The following is an 18551-nucleotide window of genomic DNA, read 5'->3' on the forward strand; positions in this document are numbered from 1 at the left end:
AATGGTTGGAGGGCAGAAGAATTTTGGGAAACAAAGGGTTTGGTCTTTCGGTTTGATCTTGATTTGGTTTCGGGTTGGTTTTGGAGTAATGAGTTCATATCAGCTTGTTAGCAGTTCAATCTTGATTCTGATTGGAATTTAAATATAAAAACTAAACAAAACATGATTTTTTTTTTTTCTTGTTTTTTCATTTATTTATCGGTTTCGATTCAGTGCTTCAGTCTGAGCATCCGTTGGGCTTCGGTTTGATTTTTGTTTGGGCAAAACCCTTTATCAAAACCAGACCCAACTAGACTCGATTCAGTTCGGTCCAGGCTAACTGAATCGGTTTATTTTGATCCTTTTTCAGTTCAGGTCCAAAATTAAAATAATTAAATGAATCTTTAATCTAATATGGGACACTTTATTGAAAGTGCCATCGCATCACTTGCTTTATTTTTCTTCTTTTAAATGAATCTTTAATCTAATATGGGACACTTTATTGAAAGTGCCATCGCATCACTTGCTTTATTTTTCTTCTTTTTTGGTTGGACTTTTTTTAAAGTAACTCCTTTAAAACCTTTAAGTAAATCATCCATTGGAGTTTGGACTGAATGGATCAGAGTAACCGCACACCCACTGTGGGAACACAAGAACATAGAAGAATGGGATCCAGCCGCGCGGCCCGCCCCTACATTATAGTTATTGATGGGATCTTTACACCCATGAGGATAAGGGTATCACTGAGTGTTTCTTTATCAAAAGATAAGCACTTTAAGTGGGGCTCGGGAGAATTGTGGAGAAATCTGTGGAACACATGGTTGGGTTATAGTCAATAGAAATTACTGGGATCAGGACCAATAATGAAATGACTTATACGTCATATTCATATTATCAAAAAAAACAGACATACGTCATATTCATAGAAATTATTGGGATCACGACCAATAATGAAAATGAATACATACATTTTTTTTTTTTTTTTTTTGGTGAAATGAATACATACATTGTAGTCATACAAATTAATGACCACATAAACTAAACTTTAAAAGGGTAAATTACGTGATACCCCTGAAGATCAAACAATATTCAACTCACCCCTTTTTATTTGAAAATACTCACCTGTCCTTGTATTACAGTACTATATTACAATTTAATCCCTACCGTTAGTTTTATGGGATTAACTTATGATGTCAGCAAGTTAGATAAATTTAAATACCTAAACTACCCTTGACAAGTGTAGAGTTATTATTTTACCCTTGATTCTAAAAACCTCAAATTCGATCATCTTCCTCACATGACCTGTAACTCAATCTCAAGTAGAAGTTCATTGAAGAGAAGAAAGAGAAGAAATTACAAGGATTGTACAACAATCGATGAAAACAATAATAGCATCTAAAATAAATTTATCAGAATGAAGAAGAAAACAGGGGACAATGGATACCACTAAATGCTAGCAGAAATGCTTGTGGGGTGCCCAACGCTCCAACTGTAAACTGTATTAAGGGCAATCTGTGGAGAATCCTTATCCTTCGTGCCTATCTTCTTCTTTCAAAAGGAACCCTAGAGCGTAAATCACCCTCGCCTCTTCATTACAAGCACTTACTTTGCCGGAGAAATTATCGGTTCTTGCATCGCCGATTTGGTCAATCAGAGGTAAATCTTATCTCCCTTTATCTCTCCTGCTCTAGTACATGTATTCATGGTTTCTACTATTCTAATTTTTAGATTCACATGAAACACATCCCATTCGTTAAGAAATGAAATTTTAAAAAGAACAACAATCCAGTTTCTTGAATATAAAAATGAAATTCTGGTAAACTTTAACATTAAAATTGTCTAAATAGTAGTTTTGAAATAGAAACTCTCATGGAAATAAAAATTCCACTAGAAATAATGGTGAATTTGTAAGGAACAGAACATATATGCACGCAGAAAAAACTATTACTATCGTGCTCGGTGGTTAAGTCTCCTTTAATCAATGTCATCTTCTTAGGTAATAATCTCTCAGTTACCAGAAGAATGGCTGCCAACCGCGTGGCCCGTGCCTAGATGACATCCACCATGTGGGACATTCTTGATAGTTATTGTACAAGCTAGAATGGAATCTTTACACCCATGAGGGTAAGGGTATCACTGACTGTTTCTTTATCAAAAGATAAGCACTTTTAGTGGGGCCAGGGAGAATTGTGGAGAAACCGTGGAACACATGGTGGGGTTACAGGCAATAGAAATTATTGGGATTAGGATCAATAACGAAATGACACATACGTCATATTCCTAATATCAAAAAAACAGATAGACGTCATATTCATAGAAATTATCGGGATCACGACCAATAATAAAAATGACTACATACATTGTAGTCATAGAAATTAATGACCACATAAATTAAACTTTAAAAGGTAAATTACTTGACACCCCAGAAAATCAAACAATACTTAACTCACCCCCTTTTATTTGAAAATACTCACCTGTTTTGTGTATTAGAGTACTATATTACAACTTAATCCCTACCATTAGTTTTATGGGATTAATTTATGATGTCAACGAGTTAAATAAATTTAAATTCCTAAACTACCCTTGACAAGTGTAGAGTTATTATTTTACCCTTGAATCTAAAAGCCCTAAATTCGATCATCTTCCTCACATGACTTGCAACTTAATTTCAAGCAGAAGTTCATCGGAGAGAAGATAGAGAAGAAATTACGTGTTACATCCCAAACCATCCCTTGGGAGGCTTAGATAGGTGACCCGAATTGCATGGTAGCAATCCGCCAAATCCCGAGGATCCAGAAGCTGTTAATATCATTCACAAACACACACACCCATAATGATGGATAACACATAATTACAGAGTGCAGCGGAAACTAATATTTACATAAACTTTCAAGTTTAGAATACAAGCCATACAGTCATTGTTTCTCAACACCATCATCCGGACAGTCACCACACCTCCAACCAATAGCTTACAAAATAACAAAAGGGGCAGACAACAGAAGCCCCACACAAGCTATACAAAAAAGGAAAAAGTCAGTACACAAGTATCTACATAAAAAAGAATTCCCTAGGTTAGGAGAGCTAAACTGCCCGTCCTTCACGGGTCATCTTCAACTGACACCGAGATCACCCATACCGGAGGGATAGCCTCTGTCCTGGTCCACACCCACACAGTCATAATCAAAAGCACCTTCCTACTTGTGATAAGCCTCCCAGCCAACATCATGTCCATCTGTAAGATCATCTAGAGAAAAGAGATATAGAAAAGTGTGAGCTCCACCGAGTCCGTGAATGAAATATAACCATGCATGCACATGCAAGCACAACCAATTGAGTCCTACATGAGATGAGGTTCTTTTTATTATTAAGTCACCTAGCATCAAAACTAAGGCAGGTAAAAGTGCTACTACAATCCCCAATACATGTATCCCTGGTGCAGGCTTCTTACCCCTTTTCGCGATACACCCATTGAGGTGTCGGAGAGGACCAGTCAGCTCCACCATGCTTTCCATGGTCAGCCCGACCAACCCTCTAGGATTAGACTATGATATCACCCTTCACCATTCCAATATAACATTTTTCTTTCTCTGGCAATCAGCCAAGTGATCACCTTTTCGGTGTAACATGTTTCTTCCTTTTCTTTTTCTCTTTTCTTTTTTTCTCTTTTCCTTTTTCTTTTGATATAGGTTCTCTCACAGACATCCAACACCTTAACCCCTGTTGGCTAGGGTTCGTAGCACGGGTGATGATACTCTAGCCCAATGCATTCTATATGTCATAGTATGAGTCGGGTGATGTCAACCGCATCGATCCCATTCTACGGGCTACCACAGGCCTCATTTTCAAGCCGACTACGACGTCTAATCTAGCAATTTCACAAGTATAACATTATCATTCAATTCCAATATCCATCAGATACGAATCAGAAACAAATAGGAATATAAAGAAATTTCATAATTAAAACAGTAAATATTGCTGTTGTTGTCATGACTTATCAGTCATGTTACACCTACACCCATGGTGTAATTCCACTCACCTTGTGTCAATCCTGCTTGTCTTTCAGCCGGCTCTGTCCCAGTCGGTATCTGACATAGCACCTCGTGTTCGGGGTTATAACCTAAGTTGACCGGACCATTAGAACATATCAAATATTGTCTAAAAAGGATCTTAGAGTTCCAGGTTTGGTTTAGGTTTGATCAACATTGTTTAGCAATTATGGGAACAGTAGCATGGTTCTGTTCTAGGTCTGGATTGGTTTACAATGCCAATTTTGACCCCCTTTTGGGTCCACTGGCACACCCAAGACATGGTTACCAGCAAGGATGGTTGGGGTATGATTTCAGGGTAATTTGTATGCCCCCAACACAGTCCAAGGCCTGTGGGTGCAGATCAAACAGGCTGGAATCAAATCAGACTTCAAACACCAGCACTGGACTTTTGGACCAAACATCCAATGCATGCTCCAGTGCTTGTAGAACACGAGTTTCTTACTCAAAACTTGATTTCAAAAGCAGGTTTCCTCCCTTATTCAATTTGGGATGAGTTTTGGGGGTAGCATAGCCTAGGATTAAGCTCACGCAATGGTCTTAGGGATTTCCAAATTGGGTTTACCAATTGGTTGATGGGTTGGGTTCAGACATCAAGTATTTCAAGCTAGCAAGGCTGAGATTGAACATGCGGCCATTCAAACTTTATCTACACACACAACAGCAAGCATGCATAGGCATTTTAGCTAAAATCTCAGGCCCTAGAATGCAAATCACTCCATGCATGCAACGATCTATGCATTCAGCTCACTGTCAATGGTTTGCATGCATGATCAGACATGAAGTCAAGCTAGATGCATGGCTGAAACTTAGAATGCATGTAACAATAAGTTTAGGCCGTATAATCACATACAAAACCCCTAAAACTAACCATGCATGTAAGATCTAAGAAACCCTGAAGCTCCAGGCAGTGATCTCATAGGAGTTCCTATAGAGACAGCCATGTATGCTCTGGTCTTGGGTTCAAAACCAGAGAACCAGATTTGAATCATGGTTAGAAGGGTAGTTCGAAGGTTGGAGGAGTTTACCTTGGGCTATAGGAGGATTCGGCCAAGGACTGCTAGGTGTAAGCCTCCCTTTTCCTTCTCCTTCTTCTTCTCCTTCTTATTCTTCTCTTTCTCTCTTCTTTTCCTTCTCTCCACAGTTTTGAACAGAAGAAATAACTTGAAATGGGCAGGGTCCCTATTTATAGCTTTTATAAAACTAAGGCCTGTTTGGCAAGGCAACCCCTTAGTGAAAATGCATTTTTAAAATGATTTTGGCCTAGCTTAGCTACATAGGTGGGGCCCACATGGATTCCAAGAGAGGGTTTGGTCCCCAAATTCTAAAGTACCTATTGGATGTGTTTGAAGGCAGTAGGTGCAGCTCCCACAATCTTGGAATGGAAAAATGCAGGTTTTGGCATCACTGGACGATTCACTAGAACTTTGGGCCAATCATCTAGTGCATCGTCCAGAGAATACAACACTGCTGTGTTTTGCCTGTGGTTTCTATAGAGGATTGTCTTTCCACATGGCACATTCCCAACACCCCACCACACATACAAGGAACATATATTCAAGGGCATAACCCTCCAAATGCACAGGAGAGAGAATTAACTGTGCTCTGTGTTGTACTGCAGGTAATGGACTGAGCAGCTGCATGGTGTTGCTACCCATTTTCTCATAGGCATGGTGGATGTCTTCAGTGGGGGCTCCCTATTGATTGTAACCATTGGGCTGAAACACCACAGGTCATTGGTGTGGGTGGCTGCTGATCCCTGCTCTTTAAGCAAAATCTAAGTCAGATTGGGGCAGGTTTGACACAAGGATTGTACATCAATCGATGAACACAATAATAGCATCTAAAATAAATTTATCAAAATGAAGAAGAAAACAGGGGACAGTAGATACCACTAAATGCTAGCAGAAATGCTTGCGGGTGTCCAACGCTCCAACCTCTTCCCATAAAGTATAAATTGTATAAAGGACAATCTGTGGAGAATCCTTACCCTTCGTGCCTAGCTTCTTCTTTCAGAAGAAACCCTAGAGCGTAAATCACCCTCGCCTCTTCATTACTAGCACTTACTTTGCCGGAGAAATTGTCGGTTCCTACGTCACCGATTTGGTCAATCAGAGGTAAATCTTATCTCCCTTTATCTCTCTTGCTCTAGTACTCGTATTTATGGTTTTTGCTATTCTAATTTTTAGATTCACATGAAACACATCCCATTCATTTAGAAATGAAATTTTAAAAAGAACAACAATCCAACTTCTTGAAAATCAAAATGAAATTTTGGGCAAACTTTAACATTAAAATTGTCTAAATAGTAGTTTTGAAATGGAAATTCTCATCAAAATAAAAATTCCACTAGAAATAACGGTGAATTTGTAAGGAGCAGAACATGGATGTACGGAGAAAAAATATTACTACCGTGCTTGGTGGTTAAGTCTCCTTTAATCAATCTCATCTTCTTAGGTAATAATCTCTTAGTTAGGTCAATTACTTGGCCTTTTGTCTTTTTTTCTTTTTTCTTATTGCCCGGTGGTACTCTGGTCTCTTATCCATTTCTTCTCATTAATTTTTGTTGTTTATGCTATTCTAGTTCCCTAATTTATCTGAAACTTTCTTATTTTATTTCTTTTGATATTCTCTCTGAACTTACCGTAGCAGAGAAAGGCTTAGAATGCCCTTGTAGAGATGAAGAGGAGAAGCAGAAGATGGAAGAGAGAGGAATGGGTAGAAATGGAAGACGATGGAAGTGGAGAAGAAGAGATGGACTTACCGTAGTAGAGCAACTGAGATTGCCCTAGTAGAGGAATGGGTTCAGGTCCGTTGTGGTTGCAACTCCATCCAAGGTAAAATGACATCAATTTTCATTTGTTTTATTAGTTTAAATCTAAAGGGTAAATATGTCATTTCATTCTTTAGTTTGATTTAAATTAACACCATTACTTTAAAGGGGGACGGTTGAGTATTTTCAAAAAAGAGGGGCTGAGTTAGGTATCGTTCGATTTTTAGGGGGTGTCGTGTAATCTTTACCCAACTTAAAAATATGCGGCTAGTCGCAATGCAACCAATATTTTCATTAAACACACTGTTAAACACAATGGATTAATGTAAGCCATTGATGTTTTATGAATGAAATCTTAACCGTTGGTGGTATTTGTAGTGATTATCCTAAGGTTACCGGTATCATCTCCTCTCTGGTTATGAGAAGAACTTAGCCGTGCAGCTGAACAGTACTTTTTTCTTCCTCTTAAAAAAATTCGACTTTCCTTCTTCTTTGGCCAGAAGGTTTCTTCGTGTAGTGTTGTAGTGAGTAGACTCAAAGCCCTATACAGAGGTGGTGGTTGCAGAGTTATTCTCCTTATGCTGGAAGTTTTCAGCGTGTAGCGAGAAGACCTAAAACCCTGGTTCTTCAGAGGTGGTGGTTGCAGATTTATTTGGGGTTGGGAATACCTAATAGACCCGATATCATCCAATTGATCGATTCTAATCGGCATTGGCGGAGACCGAGAGCTCTCAATAGCAGGTATCCCCCATTTGCTATTATCGTTCTCTCTATCTCGTAATATTTTTAATAGGTATATAAGTGCAATAACCCTTCTCTGTTTCTCTTAATAGCATGTATCCCTCAATTGCTGGTTGCAAATTTTTTTCTTCGTCTAGCAAGAAGACCCAATATCTCTCATTTGGTCGATTCTCACCAGCGTGGGCGGAGATCGAGAGCTCTGAAGAGTAGGTATCCTCGATTTGCTATTGTCGATCTCTCTATCTCTAAATATTTTTAAGGGTTTTTAAGTGAAATAACCCTTTTCTATTTATCTTAATAGCAGGTATCCCCTAATCGGTGGTTGTAGATTTGTTTCTTCATTTTTTCACATAATGTAATTATAGGTTAATGGTTTGTCCTTGGATGGTAATACACAAGCCAGCCAGATTTCCAACCTCCAAATAGATTTGAATGGTAAAATGTCTTTATTTTAAGCTAGATATGCTGATTTAGTTTTGTTTTGTAATATTTTTATCTTAATTGCGTACTAACAGGTAGATTGTGATGCAACACCTCGTAGATTTTAATGAGAGCACTTTGATCCACCTATGTATAAGCATGAACAATGGTATTTATCAGTTGGTTCCATAGTATAGTTGTAGACACTGGATTTTGTCAGCCCCTTGGCAATGATGACAAAGGGACATGGATGAACGAGACCGCACCACTATCCCTAGAAAAGCCCTGAAAAGAAAGCCCACAGGCCCAGACAGAATCCCAATACTAGAGGAGCCCATTTATGGCCCAAAATCAAGGAAAATTGGCACTGCGCCCCCACGGCGCCTTGGACATTCCTACGGCACCGTGGGGACCCACCACAACACCACTGTAATTTTTCCATGGTGCCGCAAAGGGGTATGACATCAGCCTGCTGACATCATCCACGGCGCCGTGGAGGTGTTATCTGGCCAGGGGTGAGGGTCCCCCCTCCCCTATAAATAGGAGGGTCCCCTTCCCTTGTTTTTCATGGTTTTTCGGGCTGGAGACCCTCCATACGTGGTTTCAACCCCTGTTTCTCCTTTTTTTACCCCCTTTTCCCTCTCTTTCTCCGGTGAGTGTGTGAGCGAGCGAAGGCTCTTTGGTGTGGATAGATCCTTCGATTACCCGTCCGTCTTTAGAGCAATCCCGCTCTTAGGGCTTGTTATCCCATCAGTGCATGGATAACGAGCGAAACACCCAATTGCAGATGTCATTCTGTCCAGTTGTTTACTACCCAAACTACCTAAAAGAGCTGTTATTCTGCCCAAAAGGAATCAACGTCAGTCCATTCGTCCATTCCCCCTGAGCCAAGGGAATACATTTGCATAGGTATAATTACTGTATTTTTATTGATTCAATGTAGTCCTTTCGTGTTTCATCGTTTAATGTACATTTTGTATATATAATGTAGTCCATAATGTCATAATGTAGTTCATAATATTCCATCCCCGTAATAAAAGAGAGAGAATATTCATCATTATGTAGCATCTATTACAGAGAGACCGGTTTCGATCGGGCGAGGTGGGTGCCTAACACCTTCCCACACTCGTAACCTGACCCCTTACCTGAACCTCTGGTCGGGCTATATGGACTCACATAGCCCGATTCCATTCATAATGGATTGGGCTACACTTAATGGGTCCTAGGTCCTAACCCTAGGTGGCGACTTCACATTACTTTAATACATGTTGATACATGATCCCAATCCCTTGATATCATTCTTATACATTGACAATATACCCATGTTAATCCATCTGTCGCCAATAAGGCTGTGGAAACCTCGTCCACTGCAAGGACCATGGTACTTACAGTGGCAACTTCACTGGGGATGCAGTGGATGAATATCCACTCTAGGTCAAACTTTCTAAAGTAGATGCTACCGACAAATGATAAAATATTCTCTCTGAATTCTTGTGTAAAACCAAAAAATAAAAATATAAAAAATAAAAAGACAATAATATATGTGTCTGGCTAACCCCTGTGTGTACTAACCGCATCATGCATAATGCTCGAAGTAAAATCAAATGGCGAGGGTACTCCCTATCGTGCCTTTACCTCCGGGGAGGTGAGACACGTCATACTAAGTACTCTGAGATCGGATGATAGGCGCTTCCTGTACCACTTATTTGCACACACACACTGCATGGGAACCCCTTTTACCCCCGTAGTTAGTCGTTGGACCCCATGAGTAGTCATGGGGAATTCGCAGCGAAGCTACAACCCTTGATATTTACTGTACGAGTTTAGAATCACCAGCGAGGGTATTCACTGGTGTGCTGTGGGGTGCTTCAGCCACTTAAAAAAGGCACTAGTACGATTACTCTGAGATTATGTGACCTATTCTCCAGGTATATTAAAAGAATCACGTGCCTATAATTCGCGACCACGACCGATAGGTATATCGGTTCTGTCAAGGGTGACCTTGTTCTGTCCTATTAAAGCCTACCCATTACATGCATCATGTAGGAAAATAGACCATATATGATTAGGGTACAACACAAACTAACCCTTGTTAGCTGTAAGAAATACCGAGTTTAGGGTCACTTGACGATCAATCTGGCTTCAATATGAGACGCCACCCAAAGTAAGGAATTCCATAGTCCTGCGATGGTCCCTCGAAGAAAAATGAAAGCCCGCTTCCATATGATGGAAACTTACATGTCCCTCGAAATAAGGGCATCTCGTGTTGACTCCGGACATGATCATCAAGAACCCGACAACTAGGGTCTTTCTTTTGTTTATTCTTGTTTCAAAAAAAAACAAAATAAAAAATGCTTTGGCAATGACATCATTCGAAATTTGGTCTCAGAGGGGTTCTACTGAAACTCTGATGACAGTTTCGGTTACTTGAGCCAAACAAAATAATAAAAAAAATAGAAGAAATGTTATGTCATAAATAAAAATAAAATACAAAAAAAAATGATAAAAACCAAATAAAAAAAAGAAGATAAAATACAAAAAAAAAATTATAAAAAAAATAGATAAAAGTGATAAATAAAACAGTAAAATACAAAAAAAAAAATTTTGAATAAGCGTTCTTCCTTCTTAGGATCTGAACTAGATCTTCTTCTCTTTTTTCTAGAAGCACAATTTCGTTCTTGCCCATCTGGATCCGACGCGATGGAAGGCTGACTCGAGCCAGTCCATCATTCTTCTCAAGCTCTCCGTCTTCTTCTCATTCCTCTAGTTCATCGGCTGAGATATCACTTGTGAACAACATGGATCCGACAAACGACCATTTGTCTGAAAGTCACGTCGACCACCGAGTGGATAGATTGCAGACAGACATGGCCGAAATGCGATAACTCATGGCCCAACTGGTGCAGTCAGTCAATGAACTCTCTAAGGGCGGATCCATATCGCCGATCCATATCTGGGTCGATGGAGCAAGAGGTCCGAAGAACCAACTTTGCAACCCCCAAGACTCCAATCACCATACTGGTGGAGGAGGGGGATGATAGTCGCCCTACGGACCCCCCTGAAACTGAAAGGGAGAAGAAGATGAGAGAAAAGGTAGCCGAACTAGAGGTGGCTGTCAAAGGCAAGGTTAAGGAGAAAGATGAAGAGGATTTGGTGTTCTTTCCCGAAGGAAAAATTCCTGAAGATTTCAAGTGGAAGTTGGACAAGTTTGATGGGTCAGGAGATCCTAGAGCTCACCTCAAGATTTTTGCCACCATCGCTAGATCGTGGGGACTCTCTGAGAACCAAATGGGACAAACATTCTTGTATTCCTCGGCTGAATCTGCTTTAAGATGGTTGACCCAACTGGACCACACTCAAACCCAATCTTGGGCGTCTGTTGTAAAGGCGTTCACAAAGCAGTATTCCTACAATACTGAGATGGATATCACTCGGAGAGAGTTGGAGACTCTGAGGCAAGAGCCAAGCGAAGAGTTTTTGAACTACATCATGGGGTTCAGAGAAAAAGCTACAAAAATGTGAAACTACCCTACTGAAGAGAAACAAGTCGAGATACTGCTAGAAAACCTATATGGGGAGTACCGTGAGAAGATATATTACCAACATATCAAGACATTTGATGCCCTCATGACTATTGGCAAGAAGATTGAAGACAAGATCTTCAAAGAAAGGCAAAACCAAGGTGTAGCTCGGGAAACTACAGGAAGTTACTCTGTGATAGGGACAAGAAACCAAACAACAAAAGTCCAGGTAGTAACCATGGGAATCACACCCCTTGTGATACAAGCTAAACCTGAACCTCCTAAAAGGACTTTTAACTTCGGAGGGATGACGCCCTCGTTACTGTTTACCAAGCTCAAGAAGGAAGGTATGATCAGTTCAGTTCCCCCAGACCCATGGACCTGAACATTCCACCTGCGTGGTATAAGCCCAATCTTTATTGCCATTATCATGACCAAAAAGGCCATCACACAGATAGGTGTGCATTTCTCAAGCACGCAATCCAAGATTTGATTGATGAGGGTAAGATAGAACTTCAGGTGAAGCAGCAGCAGAATGTTACCACAAACCCTTTGCTCGCTCATGGAGTAAACATACTCCAAGAAGATGTTAAGCATGCAGACCCTACCACTTTGATCCATCCGGTTGGGAACAAGAGGAAATTGATGAAGGCACATGTTTATAGAGCAATCTTGGCCAAAAGACTCAAAGAAGAAAAAATATGCCCGACCCAGAAAGAAACCTCTCAAGAAGTGGATCGATCGGATTTCCCTTTCTATCATCCAAGGTCAGAAGGTGCTACATGGGTGGAATACCCGATACCAGCATGGAAAGTACCACAACCACTTTTAAAAGGGACTTATTCTCTAGAATCGTCTACGGGATCAGTGAACATGTTGTAAGAAGAAGCACCGGGCCAGGATCCTACCACACTGATCCAGCCTATCCCATGGTATGTAGGGAAAGACAAACAAGCACGTCAGGTACGGGCAGAGAAGATGCAGGTTTGCGTCTATTATGCCAGAACAAATTGTGATGGAAATGTCTGAACAGGTGGGCAACCATGTGATCGTGGTAGAGGCATGGCATCCAATAATCGGCTCCGAAAGTTGGATTTCCTAAATTCGAGTTAGAAGGCCATGATACAAGAGCACCACTGTGCATCTATGGATTCTCATCGTCTGAGATATGCCACCTAATTCCTGAGGAGGTAAAGGTGAATGAAGTCACCAGAGTTACGCCCAAGTTTCTCAAAGCAGTGTCGGTACTACCCATTGGTCAAGCTCTATCAGAAGAAGTCTCTCTTATCCACATAGGGGGAGACACTAATGATAGTTCAGACGAGGCAGATGATCTAGAGATTCATGAGGGGTGGATGTAGTATGCCGAGAAAGAACAAGATCCGATGATAGATGATGAAGGATTTGGTGCAATGGATTGGGTGAACAACATCGAGAGTGATGATAATAGCGATCCAACCAACCTCATCCAACCCATGTCGTCAAATGGTGATGAGGAGATATCCTCACCAGAAGTTCCAAGAGGAGATTGGGCTGTGTCTAGAGAAGATTTCGAACGCTAGAGCATGAGTGCCTTCTATCAGGTAGCTGACATACTAGACATCTCCACAAGTACTCAGGAGATCCTCTATAAGGCTACTTCTCTATTTCCAAACCTCGTATGCAGCAATTTTACAGCACATTGTGAAAGGCTGGTGATGGCAAGTGAAAATGATGTGCTTGCTAGAACTCTCCATGAGTTGAAAAATATGACCTGGTTGGCCAATGCGTTGGCTCAAGATCTGTTCGAAACTCCTCCTGAAGACCTTTGTTTATATTCGCACTCATTTCCCTATCTTGAACTGCCTCGAAGCAGTGAAACATGGGGCGCATGGATTAATGACATCAAGCTTGGAGAATCTCATATCGACCCAACTGAGAGTATCTTTCCTATGGATGTCGATTCAGAAGGAGAAGAGTCGTTTGAAGAAGGAGAGAGTGAGCAAGAATCGGATGGTGAAGAATCCGAACGGGAAGAAGAAACTGAGGATGAAGAACCTTGGCAACCAAGGACACATCTCGAAAAGTACGAGAACATTTGAGGACCAGCACCATGGGCTTTATCATTTCAGGTGAACAAAATCCACCGGAATGTGGACAAAATCCAGGAAAATAGTGGTTGATGAGCACATTTATGTGTGAAATCTTAGGGCATAAAGCATACATTTTACCACAGTGGATAGAGTTACTCAGTGCTTTCTTGTGCTTTTCAGGTTTTAGGTGAATTCTTGTGAAAATGGAGGAGATGATGCTAAGGAAATGTTTTTAAGCTGTTTAAAGGTGTTAATGGCTTGGATGCGTAGCCCATCAAGTCAGCTTCGTAACGGTTCAAACGGCACTTGATTCCGAGTTGAAACGAAGAAGTTACGGCCGTTTCCGTAACAAAGCACGAAAATGGTCTATAGGGGTTTATTTATAATTATTGACAGTCGGCCGGGGACAAAGTGAAGCGAAAGTTCAGATTCTAGGGGCCTTAACGCAATTATTAGAAGTTATATTTCCTGTACCCGAAAGATTCCATTTGGAGGGCTCTGGACAGTCCAACTTCAACTTGAGATATCTTGGGCTCCCGAACTCCAAATTGGACCAAATTTGGGTCTATTTTGGGTGATTTTTCGCAAGGAACACAATGGTGAGGCCTATATAAGCACCCCATGCTCCATGTTTTTTGAAGGACAGAATGGGTATTTTATTTATTCTTGAAGGAATCCTAGTCATCACCCTTACTCTCTCTCTCCTCCAACTTCTCAAGGGCACTTCTGGAATTCTACTTGGGATAGATTTATTTTGAAAAAGATTTCTCTCACCTATGAAAAGTTGAAAAATCAAAGATGCTTTGATTTTATTGCTTGGAGAAGATATCTACAAAGAAAATGAAGCACTTGTTAGAATTGGAAGTTTACTTTTCTAGAAATAGAAGGTCTATGTAAACAATCTTCTCTTCTTCTTCTTTCTATTTTTTTGTTTTTTCTTAAGATTCAAGGCATTGTAAAAGAGGAAGGAGAAGAGAATATTCTCTTTTCTTAGGGAATATTGCTCCTACACTTTCCTCTTCTCTCTTCTCCTCTCTTCCCCTTATAAATACCCCTTGCCCTCTGGGTTGTAAGAAGTTAGTTTTTTAGTTCAGTTTTTAGTTAGTTTCTAGTTCAATTTTAATTCAGTTTTTAGTGTAATTTTTAGTTCATTCACTTAGTAAAATTTCTTTTCTTCTTCTCCTTTTAAGTTGTGATTTTTGGCTTTTCTAAGTTCTAGTTTGCTTTTTGATTTTCATTTAATGGTTGTAATAGGTTTATTTTATGCTTTAATTTCAATTTAAGTCTTCAATTGGGTTGTAATTTCTTAATTCTAGTTTAGGTTTTAAGCCTTCTAGTCTAAGTTCTTAAGTTGATGACAAGACTTAAAGATTTAGAAGAGGAGGCGAAGGTAAGTTTATGAAGTATTCAAGCTTTTCAGTTACATTCATGCAAGCACATCCAGGTTTTACTATCTAAACTCTCAATCTCATTCTCCCTCTCCTCTATCTCTCTCTATCTTCTTCTTCTTCTCCCTCTATTTCTTTTATTTTTTTTATATGGTTGTGGTATGTGGATGCACTTTTATTCCCTTATTTATTTTTATGTGATTATGAAGTGTGACTGCATTTTTGTTATTCCTTCCAATTTACGTTAGTTTGATAGGTTAGATGCTCATGTGTTAGGACGCTAACTTAATCCCTTAATTTTGTTAGATGCTTATGAGTTAGGATGCATTAATTTTTATTAGTTTAATTAGTTTAATTTAACACTTTAATTTGGTTCACTTTGTATTACTTTTAAGTTAACTAAATAGAGTGGCGTATATCTCCTCATGTTCGACCCGTAGCTACGATTGACCCGTACGCTTGCGGTATTATTTTAACTCAAACAGTGGTTATAGATGATAAGTATCAAGAGGAACTCCAACAGTTGGAACCCATCAAAGAACAATGGTCACTCCCTCAAGCAATCCATCACTTGGAGAATTCTGTGAAACTGACTCTGGCTTTGGCACAGGACTTGTGTGGAACTCCTCCTTCATCCCCTGACTGAGGGAACAAAGAGTATCATGCATGGGCAAGAGCACACGATGAGTTCCATATGGGTCATGTCAACAGGGAGGGAGCAATTAATGACCCAACAGGGAACATTCACCTAGTCATTTCAAGTCCTAAAGAAAGCTCCGAAAGTTTGAATTCCCAAGAAGAAGAGAAGAACCACAACTTTTACAAATCCTTGGCGGAGGCCAAGAAAATGTACCAAGCTTCTCTAGAAGCCTTTCAAGCCATTAGCCAATTGATACCAGAGGATTCACACATAGTCCAGCAAGTTACCAAGAAGCAAGAAACTCTGTCGAAAATCTTAGACCAAGCCCAGAAGTCTATTGTATCCCTATCAGACAAAGAAGAAAAAATGCCAGGTCGTCCCAAGGGCCCCATTATCATCACTGACAATGCTGAGGAGGATGACAATCTTTGTCCAGTCAGACTGTGTTGGGGTAAAATCCACACATCACCTTATATGATTTTGATGATAACAAATAAGTTAGTTGAACTAACTTGTGTTTTACTGTATAGAGACCTTGCAAGAAATAAGCAGCAAGTAAGGGGGAGCTTTCACAATATTATTGAACCTAGACAAAGTATCAAAGTATGGTGTGAAGAAAAAGACTGAGAGAAGGACTACGTTCAAAGACCATGATCAAGCATCTCAAATACAAGAGTTTTTATAACCATGTGTTCAATGTTTTTGTATTAAGATATAGTTAAAGTTTAAGTCCATTTATAATGCACACGCTCACGCATGCATACATGTAAAGTGACCCTAGGAGGTGTTTTTACATGGACCTAACCTAAGCTAATGGCCCCACACTTGTCCAAACATGGACTTAGCCATTTTTAGCAAAATCAGCTGATCCGGCATACCGAATCCTAATCCGGCATGCCGAATCCATCTTGACCTGTTTGTTTGCAATCTCAGGGTTTGCTCACAAAGAGCAATCGGAATGTGCTACATCTGATCCAGCATAACGAATTGAAAATCAGGCATACCGAATCAGATCCAGCATACCGAATTATAATATGTCTGTTAGGAATTAGCCATTTGACAACGGATAGATTCCATGATCCGGCATATCGAATTGAAAAACGGCATATCGGATTAGGATAGAATTATATCCTAAAATGGCAATGAACCTTAGATGCTTTGAGCACCTTTGCCTATAAATAGGTAAGCTCATTTGGACTAATGACAATCAATTAAGACTAATCAAAAGCATCGCAAAGGCATTCGAACTTAAACATTCAAAGTGTTGAAGCATTCATTCATCAAAGCATTCAAGTTCATTTTCCTCTCTAGCTAATTATATTCACTTGGAGTTGAAGCTTCAAAGTGGAAGTTAGCTACACATTCACTAAGGTTGAGGTAATCCTTACTTAGTAAAGTTCTCTTTATTATATGTTGTGAGTCCTCTTGCTCGAAATCAAGAGTAGTTAAATGTGTTGAGTCCTCTTGCTCGTCAATCAAGAGTAGTTGGTTATGTGAGTCCTCTTGCTCCTAATCAAGAGTTGTACGAGTTCTCTTGCTCATTCTCAAGATTCTTTTTAGTGAAATTCTCTCTAAGGTGAGAGGAGTGGACGTAGACATATTTGGCCGAACCACTATAAAACAATTGTGTTACTTTCGTAATTTGTCTGCTTTGTTTTATCAATTGTTCTATTTTTGCACTATTTCCACTAGCTTCACCTATTCACCCCCCCATCTAGGTGAATTTACATTATTGTTGGGAGTGACCCAAAATATCCTGCCCAGATCTCGACTTGGGCGAGGGAGCGATGCGCGTTGGCTGGTGTGCAATAAGAAATTAAAGTTGCACCTTCCCTCACAAGGCATCTTTTGAGGGATTGGCAAACACTTAATCCTACAATTGGTATCAGAGCAAGTGGTCGCGAGTTCGAGTCTCCCCGGTGCCATGGGTGCTCTATTATTGGGTGTACATTAGTGCCATAGGTGTTCTGTTATTGGGCGTGCATTAGTGCCATGGGTGCTCTGTTATTGGGCGTGCATTTGGGGGGGATTGTTAGGAGTGATCCAAAATACCCTATCCAGATCTCGGCTCGGGCGAGGGAGCGATGTGCGTTGGCTGGTGTGCAATAACAAATTAAAATTGCACCTTCCCTCATAAGGCATCTTTTGGGGGATTGGCAAGCGCTTAATCCTACAGACTGATCATTAAAGGAGGGGAGTCAGAAGTCACGGAGAGCAGAAGTGGCAAAAACTTCAAGAATAAGGATTTGACGGTGGAAAAATATCAGTCTAGTCAGGCAAGGTCGATTGTCGAGCCAGAAAATTGAGTATTGGACTAACTGAAGAAGGCTCAAGCCAATATCTCAATTTGGGGATTGTTAATGGCCTCACCCACTCACCGAGAAGCTATTTTGAAAGCCCTTACCAAGGTGCAAGTGCCCATAAAGATGGGACCAGAAGAATTGTCTCACATAGTGGGGGCTACTTATGCCATCCAGTCACTCTTTTTCTCAGAAGAAGACTTACCCCCAGGAGAGAAGAATCATAACAGGGCACTCTACATTACCGTGGAATGTAATAAAAATCAGGTCCCCCAAATACTGATCAACAATGGCTCTGCTCTCAATGTAATGCCTCTCAAAGCTGCAAGGTGCATGGGTTTACCTCTTGACAAAATGAGGTCGTCCAGTCAAACCATTAGGGCATATGATAATTCCAGGAGAGAAGTGATCGGGATTCTCACCACCGATGTCAAGATTGGGCCAGCCTGCTTCACCATAGATTTCCAAGTCATAGACATTCAAGCATCTTTCAATATGTTGCTTGGGAGGCCATGGTTGCACTCAGCAGGGGCTCTAGCATCAAGTCTCCATCAGAAGTTGAAGTTTTTACATGACGAGAAAGTGGTCACCATCTTCGGAGATCCAGAAATGGTGCATAATTTGGCTAACATAGAGGTGGGACGTTTGCCTTTGCAGGAGGTGCAATTGGG

This window comes from Telopea speciosissima, chromosome 11 (assembly GCF_018873765.1).
Source record: "Telopea speciosissima isolate NSW1024214 ecotype Mountain lineage chromosome 11, Tspe_v1, whole genome shotgun sequence".
Lineage (NCBI taxonomy): Eukaryota > Viridiplantae > Streptophyta > Magnoliopsida > Proteales > Proteaceae > Telopea > Telopea speciosissima.